Here is a 9,446-nt window from a genome sequence, read left to right as displayed (position 1 = left end):
CAAAGAGATAAAATCAGTACCAATTCAAATTATAGTCACTTCGTATCTACTAACCTTATGTTACTCCTAAATTTCCCCAATTTTCTAATTTTTTTATAAAGAAATTGAGTTTATATTCTTTTTTTGCTTCTAATAATTTATTTCTAAACACACCTGTAATATATGAACATGTTGATTAGAAACATTTTTAAAAATCCAAACTACACACGACTAAGTAGAACAAAGGTTTGAAGTACCTCTTCCTGCTCCCATCCTCTTGCTGGAAGTTACCTTTGCTGCCATTATATTCCAGACTTTTTTCTTTCCATGTATATATGTAGGAACCTAACTGATATTTGTTCCTCAGAGCCACCCCTCTCTGGAAAGGAAGACAATAAAATTAATTAACATTAATTGAACATTTGCTCTGTGCTGCTATCACCTACTACCAGCAAATTTCATTAATATAAAACGTCATTTTCACTTGAAATTTTTGGAGAAATTGTATATTAAAACAAAAATTATGTATTATGGAACAGAATGCAAAATGTGCGTTTTTTAACTTACTATTTTTTAAAGACTTTATTTTTTAGAGTGGTTTTAGACTCACAGCAAAATTAAGAGGACTGTGCAAAGATATCCCATATACTCCCTCCCCTCACACATGCATGGCCTCCCCCGTTATCGATATCTCCCACCAGAATGGTACATTTGTAACAATTGATGAACCTACATTGGCATGTCATTTTTATCCAAATTGATAGGTTATATTAGGGATCCTTTTTGGTGTTGTACATTTTATGGGTTTGGACAAGAGTATAAAAACATGTAGCCATCATTAATGGTATCGTACAGACTATTTTCACTGCCCTTAACATCCTATGTGCTCTGCCTGTTTATCCTTTCCTCACTACTTATCCCTGGCAAAGGTAATGATGCCTTACTGGCACCTACTGAACTAGGGTACCCTTACTGGCACCTACTGAACTAGGGTACCCAGAACAGGGTCCTGGGATTCTCAACCTCCAGTTCCCGGCCAATCACAGGAGAAAAACAAAGATCCAAAAAGGAGATCTGGGGGCAAGGGGAGAAAAATAGGAGAGACTGGAAGTCAAGGTGTGATTATTACTGTCACTACTGTTATTAATTGGAAGCATTCATTGAACATAGCCAGGAGTTGTTCTGAGTATTATTTCATACGTTCCTCATACCAACCCTATGTGGTAGATATTGTTATTACCCCACTATAAAGTTCATTATACTACGTCGCAGTGTGGTTAAGTAAATTACACAACATCCCACTAATAGTACAGCGCAAAAACAATTCAAATTTGAGCAGTCTGCCACCAGACCCACATTCTAAAACTCTCCCTGCACCATGTCCAAATGGTAATAGAGGTGGGTCACAGGACGGATGTGGGGAGGGCTTCCTTTGCTCTCCAGCAGATATCCTAAGATTAGAAGAGAGTGTTCCTGGACATGGGGTGTATCAGAGCACACATGTTCTGCAAACTTTGGAGATGAGGGTTATGCATACATGTAAAGAGATTGCTCTGACTAAAGAACACACACTGTGGTGGAAAATGAATCTGTGAGAACTGAGCGACCCCGAGGAAGGGAGACTTCTTCTTCCGTCATTGTGAGAGGTGACAGCATGCTGGCAGTCCTCACAGCCCTCGCTCGCTCTCGGTGCCTCCTCTGCCTGGGCTCCCACTTTGGTGGCACTTGAGGAGCCCTTCAGCCCACCGCTGCACTGTGGGAGTCCCTTTCTCGGCTGGCCAAGGCGGGAGCCGGCTCCCTCGGCTTGCAGGGAGGTGTGGAGGGAGAGGCACCAGCGGGAACCGGGGCTGCGCGCGGCGCTTGCGGGCCGGCTGGAGTTCCGGGTGGTCGTGGGCTTGGCGGGCCCCGCATTCGGAGCAGCTGGCCGGCCCTGCCGGCCCCGGGCAATGAAGGGCTTAGCACCCGGACCAGCGGCTGCGGAGGGTGTACTGGGTCCCCCAGCAGTGCCAGCCCACTGGCGCTGTGCTCGATTTCTCACCCGGCCTTAGCTGCCTTCCCACAGGGCAGGGCCCGGGACCTGCAGCCCGCCATGGCTGAGCCCCCCCACCCCCTCCATGGGCTCCTGTGCGGCCCGAGCCTCCCCGACGAGCGCCACCCCCTGCTCCATGGCGCCCAGTCCCATCAACCCACCCAAGGGCTGAGGGGTGCGAGCGCACCGCACGGCGCGGGGCTGGCAGGCAGCTCCACCTGCAGCCCTGGTGCAGGATCCACTGGGTGAAGCCAGCTGGGCTCCTGAGTCTGGTGGAGACGTGGAGAGCCTTTATGTCTAGCTCAGGGATTGTAAACACACCAATCAGCACCCTGTGTCTAGCTCAAGGTTCGTGAGTGTACCAATCAACACTCTATGTCTGGCTGCTCTGGTGGGGCCTTGGAGAGCCTTTGTGTCCATACTCTGTATCTAACTGATCTGATGGGGACGTGGAGAACTTTTATGTCTAGCTCAGGGATGGTAAATGCACCAATCAGCGCCCTGTCAAAACAGACCACTCGGCTCTACCAATCAGCAGGACGTGGGTGGGGCCAGATAAGAGAATAAAAGCAGGCTGCCCGAGCCAGCAGTGGCAACCCGCTCCGGTTCCCTTCCACACTGTGGTAGCTTTGTTCTTTTATTCTTTGCACTAAATCTTGCTACTGCTCACTTTTTGGGTCCATGCTGCTTTTATGAGCTGTAACACTCACCATGAAGGTCTGCAGCTTCACTCCTGAAGCCAGCAAGACCACGAACCCACCAGAAGGAAGAAACTCTGAACATCAGAAGAAACTAACAACTCCAGATGTGCCACCTTAAGAGCTGTAACACTCACTGCGAGGGTCTGCGGCTTCATTCTTGAAGTCAGTGAGACCAAGAACCCACCAATTCCGGACACAATTGGACCCAAGAAAACCTTGCTAGGCAGCATCTGTGAGGACCTCATGTTAAGCGAATACTTTTCTTAATACGGGGTCACCCATCTCAAATGGGGCTGTGTGCCCTGGCCACCGCAATCAGTGGACAGCAGACCAGGAAAAAAGGACTGAGGTGGCCAGGTTCCTGCTTTTTAACAGCGAAACGTAGAAACTTTATGGTTGAAGCCGCAGAGAAATTACTCTTTGGTGTGAGAAGATTCTTTAGTTTTCCTCTGCTTGGAGGTAATAGCCAGAGCTTAACACAGTCACTCAGCTGGGAAATTGAAGCCCCAGCTTTTGGCCAACCCAGTCTAACCTCTTCCCCTAGTATAGCTTCAAACAATGCACATGTGCCACAATTTGAAGATGTTCAAATAATTCTCTCTCTCTTTCCCTTCTTTTTTTTTTTTTTTTGTTGTTTGTTTGTTTGTTTTTGTTTTTAGATACAGGGTCTCACAGTTTTGTCCAGGCTGGTCTCAAACTCTTGGCCTCAACAAATCCTCCTACCACTTCAGCCTCCTAGGTAGCCACAATAACAGGCACAAGCCACCAAGCCCATTCTCACCGTTTCTCTTCAGCCATTTTACAAAGAGAAATTCCCAAAAATACTGAGCAAAGGAAGCATTAATAGAACAAGAATTTGGTTTCCCGTATAGCTACTTCAATGGGATAATAATAATATCAATTTACAATTGTTAGCATTTGTGTTAATATCCGGCACTTTCTTTTGATCCTACCACATGAACCTAAGTCAAAAAGACCATCAGAAACTAATAACAATGGAGGTGTCCTTTTGTGATAGCAATGGATTGTGTTGTAAGCTGATTTGTATGCCCCAAAAAGATACACTGAAGTCCTAACCCCTGGTATCTATGAATGTGACCTTATTTGGAAATGGGGTTTTCACAGATATAATTAAGATATACATTAAGATTCAGTCACGCTGAAGCAGGGTGGGCCCTTAACCCAATATAACTGGTTTCCTTATAAGAAGAGAAGAGATACAGAGACAGACACACAGAAGAGAACCTGATGTGAAGACAAACACACACAGGGCGAAAGGCACATGACTATGGAGGCAGGGGCTGAAGTTATGCAGCTGCAAACAAAGGAATGCCAAAGATTACCAGCAACCACCAAAAGCTACGAGGAAGAGCAGGTTCCTGCTAACAGCCTGATTTCAGACTTTTGGCCTTCTGTGAAAGAATATATTTCTGTTGTTTTAAGCTACCCAAGTTTGTTGTAATTTTTATGGCAGTCTTAGGAAACTCATACACACTGCTAAAGAAATCATGAGAGACTTCATAATACTCTATTTTTTTCACTCTATATCTTTTATATTTGTTTTGCATTTACAATCATGTACATGTAATTTTTTTTAATGAAAACTTTGTTTTTATTTTAAAAAGTCCCTAGGCCCTTTTTCAACAGTCCCCAGCCTCACCCCACACACCCCTAAGCCCACTTCCTGGGATAAGTTCACCAGCTGGTTCTTCTCCAGTAAGAAGCTGAGGGCCCTCTGCTCTAAGGGAGGGGGCTCAGGGATAAGAAACTCCCTTAGAAGAAAGGCATTTTAATATTTTAAACTTTATTATGACCCATGTCAGTATGGAAATCAACATTACTTCCATTTTTAGTGCTGTTTCAACCCATATAAACTCCTAATAAAGATTACTTAATTGATAAGGTAATAAGTTTAATATCATGTACTCTGCTCATGCTGGTTTGGGAGCATGGCTCCCTGGATCTAAGAAGTTACCCTTAATGTTCTCAAGAAATAAACTATCTTCTGGGTCTTACAAAGTGTTCAAATCGAACAAAATCAGCAGGGAAAAATAAAGCAAAAAAATCAACAGGGAACAGTAGAAGCAATTTGGGAATCTGACTTCTCCATGTCCACACTTCTTGCCAGTCCTCCTGCCTTGAACACTGTGGGAAGCCAGTGGTACTCTATCACCCAGAGTTCTGTTTGTGAAATAGTAATGGTGTTTAAAGAATTAACAGTCAAGACACCTTCAAAAGTGTGTATGAAAAAAGAGAGGAGGGGTTTTTTTCCCTGGAGAGGTGGAGGGGTGTTTCAGAAACCTCAGCATTTAGAAAGGCTCTGAGGAATACTCATGAAGCTAGACCTTGCATAGAAGAAAAAGTATCGAAAATTCAGGATGCCTACAAAAAAATTGAATCTGTTACAATCATAATGGCAGAGACCCTTGGGCAACTTCCTGTTTTGCAACCAATCCAGGTTCTTTGAAGCATGTCCATGTAGAGGAAGTAATTAAGGATTAAGGAGAAAGGTTTTGTGTGGGGACCACTCTACTTTTGCATGGCTCAAGCACACAGCCCTCAAAGGAAATCTAATCAGGGTGAGCTGGGTCAGAGTCTGACTTCATGGAATTGGCAATGAATATTAGTCTCACAGCTGCTGCACTCACTTCTGGCAAGGGTTTCCCCAAACCAGACATAAACCTAGTCAAACAGGAAAATGTCAGGAGAACTCACAGGAGGTTCCTCTTTCTTATGTGCCTGTGAAGGCATTTTTACATGATCTTCAATGTACTACCCAATAATGTGAACTGTGTGACACACTTTGTAGGTGGCATTGCTCACTATTTTTTTCTACCACAAGGCATATTCGTGAGTACCACATTTTCATGGTAATAATTTTCTATTGAATAGCCATTACTCCATCCTTTTCTTTCTCACTTAAGAAAGTATAACCGAAGGCGAGAATGGGAGCATAACATTATCACAAATCCACTCTGACTTAGAGATAATTATCATAAAAACTTTAGGGCTTTAATTATTACTTGGTACAAATGTCTCACGAGATCCCTCACCACTAGCTTTGACACAGTCTGCTATGATGCTAAGCAGTTATCAGCTAGTCTGAGGGTGCTGCTTAACTAACTAACCAAGCTCTTTGTTAAAATCCTTAAATATACAAGAAACTATTTTTTTTAACCTGTAAAGGTAAATGGGAACACTCATTCATAATGAAAATAGAAAAAGATTCCTTCATAATGACCAAAACCACAATATGAAGTAAATTATTTATGGTCAGATTAAGTGTTTAATGTGAGCACAGGTATATTCAATAATTTATAAATAATTCCTAGATGATACAAAATGTGAAGCAAGGATTAGAAGATGAGCAGCTGTTCAATAAGTGGACAAAAAAAGGAGGACATTACTAATTAATGTATTAGTATGCACAAAAACTCGGTTTTATTTACGGTACTACATACTTCCAAATGGAGAAGTAGAAAGATATTCAAGAATTCTATGCTAAGGTGTAGTTTTGGAATTTTATTCTGTAGAAAATTGATGAGGATAATGGGGTGTGGGGAAGGTTAGAGGCATGAACACCAGTTAGAAAGCCATTGAAGTGGCTTAGGTGAAAGATGTTCTGACAAAGACTGCAGCACTGGAGATGAGGAGACAAATTATAAAGATGTTAAAGAGTTAAGATGGACAGGAAGAGGTCACCAATTAAAAGTAGAGGAAATAGGCAAGACGGGAAATTGAAGATGACTCCAGGTTACTGGATTAGACAACTGGAAAGATGGTGGTGTTATTCAAAAAGAACCATCTATTTAATCTATAAATATTTGTTGATAAGTTACCATTTCTTTAAGCCCATGTACTTAAGGAAATAGAGGTAATATAGCACAACAACTCAGAATATAGGCTCTAGACTCAGAACTGGATTCAAATCTAAGATTTATGCATGACTTGGCTAGCATTTTACTTTTCTAAATCTCACTTTGCTTACCTGTAAAACAGAGTGTGACGGTCATGGAGTGGCTGCTACAGGAGTGCAACTTGTTAACAGCCCCAGATGTGAGTAGGGACCTTCAGAATCTTCTTCAGCTTCCAAGCTAAGACCATGTGCGCCCTGTGCAGCTCCCCACAAGACTGTGTGGTACTGCCATGAGGAGATACAGATAGATCAGTGGAATGGAATTGAGAATTCATAAATAATCCCTCACATTTATGGTCAGTTGATATTTGACAAGGTTGTCAGAACACTTCTATAGGGGGAAGGATAGTCTCTTTCAAATGGTGCAGAGACAACTGAATATCCACATGCAAAAGAATGAAACTGGACCACCTCCTTCATCTGTATATAAAAATAAACTCAAAATGGATCATAGAGCTAAATGTAATAACTAAAACTATACAACTCCTAGAAGAAAACAGGCATGTGGACTGTAACCTTGGATTAGGGAATAGTTTCTTAGACACAACACCAAAAGCATGAGTAATAAAAGAAAAAAATATATAAATTAGACCCATCAAATTTAAAAACTTTGTGTCAAAGAATATCATAGAAAAAGTAAAAAAGATATCATACAGAATGAGAGAAAATACAGTATGTTCAAATTATATATCTGACATTGGACTCCTATCCAGAGTGTATAAAAAGTCTTGGCCAGGTATGGTGGCTCACATCTGTAATCCCAGCACTTTGGGAGGCTGAGGCAAGAGGATTACTTGAACCTAGGAATTCAAGACCAGCCTGGGCAACATAGCAAGACCTGGTCTCTAGAAAAAAGAAAGGAACAAAAACTCTTCCAACTCAACAATAAAGAGACAAACCAATTTTGATATCGGCAGAAGACTTAAACAGACATTTCTCAAACAACGACATACAAATGGCCACAATGTTAGTCATCAGAGAAATGTAAATTTAAAAAACCCACTAAAATAATTATAATTTAAAAACAAATAGTAAAAAATATTAGTGAAGATGTGGAGACATTGGAACCCTCATACTTTGCAGATGAGGATGTAAAATGATGTGGCCACTTTGGAAAAGAGTTTGGTGCTTCCTCAAAATGTTAAACAGAGTTACCATACAACACAGTTCCACTCTTGGGTTATAACAGGAAAAATGAATGGGTTTACCAGGAAAAATGAAAACATATGTCCTTAAGAAAACTTGTGCAAATGTTCAGAACAGCGTTATTCACAATAACCATAAAGTAGAAACAACCTAAATGTCCATTAATTGATTAGTGAATCAATGAAATATGGTATATCCATACAATGGTATATTATTTGGCAATAAAATATGAAGTACTAATACATGCTACCACATAGATAAACCTTGAAAACATTATGCTCATTGATAGGAGCCAGTTAGAAAAGACCACACATTATTAATATATGATTTCCTTTATATGAAGTTTTCAGAATTGGTAAATCCAGAGACAGAGAGTAGATTAATGGTTGCCAGGGGCTGGAGTAGAGGGAAATGAAGAACAACTGGGGTGTTGAAAATGTTCCAAAATTGGATTGTAGTGATAGTTGCGTAATTCTGTGAATATTCTAAAATTTACTGACATATACACATTCCATAGATAGATTTAATGGTATGGCATGTGAATTATACCTTAATAAAGCGTTTTTAAAGAAATCCGTTTTTAAAAAGCATTCATTACTTATAAAAGAAGATACTGTATTTTAATGTTAAAAAATTATTTTATTTTATTTTATCATTATTATTCTTTAAGTTTTAGGGTACATGTCCACAATGTGCAGGTTTGTTACATATGTATACATGTGCCATGTTGGTGTGCTGCACCCATTAACTCGTCATTTAGCATTAGGTGTATCTCCTAATGCTATCCCTCCTCCCTCCCCCCACCCCACAACAGTCCCCAGAGTGTGACATTCCCCTTCCTGTGTCCGTGTGTTCTCATTGTTCATTTCCCACCTATGAGTGAGAACATGCGGTGTTTGGTTTTATGTCCTTGCGATAGTTTACTGAGAATGATGATTTCCAGTTTCATCCATGTCCCTACAAAGGACATGAACTCATCATTTTTTATGGCTGCACAGTATTCCATGGTGTATATGTGCCACATTTTCTTAATCCAGTCTATTGTTGTTGGACATTTGGGTTGGTTCCAAGTCTTTGCTATTGTGAATAGTGCCGCAATAAACATAAGTGTGCATGTGTCTTTATAGCAGCATGATTTATAGTCCTTTGGGTATATACCCAGTAATGGGATGGCTGGGTCAAATGGTATTTCTAGTTCTAGATCCCTGAGGAATCGCCACACTGACTTCCACAATGGTTGAACTAGTTTACACTCCCACCAACAGTGTAAAAGTGTTCCTATTTCTCCACATCCTCTCCAGCACCTGTTGTCTCCTGACTTTTTAATGATCGCCATTCTAACTGGTGTGAGATGGTATCTCATTGTGGTTTTGATTTGCATTTCTCTGATGGCCAGTGATGATGAGCATTTTTTCATGTGTTTTTTTGGCTGCATAAATGTCTTCTTTTGAGAAGTGTCTGTTCATGTCCTTCGCCCACTTTTTGATGGGGTTGTTTGTTTTTTTCTTGTAAATTTAAAAAGCATTCATTACTTTAAAAAGCATCATCCTTTTTAAAAAGCATTCATTACTTATAAAAGATGACATTGTATTTTAATGTAAAAAATAATTTTTAGACTGTGTATTAGTTTCCTAGGGTTGCTGTAACAGTATTACAAACTGGGTGGCTTAAAACA

This window comes from Symphalangus syndactylus, chromosome 7 (assembly GCF_028878055.3).
Source record: "Symphalangus syndactylus isolate Jambi chromosome 7, NHGRI_mSymSyn1-v2.1_pri, whole genome shotgun sequence".
In the NCBI taxonomy this organism is placed as follows: Eukaryota; Metazoa; Chordata; class Mammalia; order Primates; family Hylobatidae; genus Symphalangus; species Symphalangus syndactylus.
The sequence above is the reverse complement of the archived record's forward strand: the minus strand, read 5'-3'. Positions refer to the sequence as shown.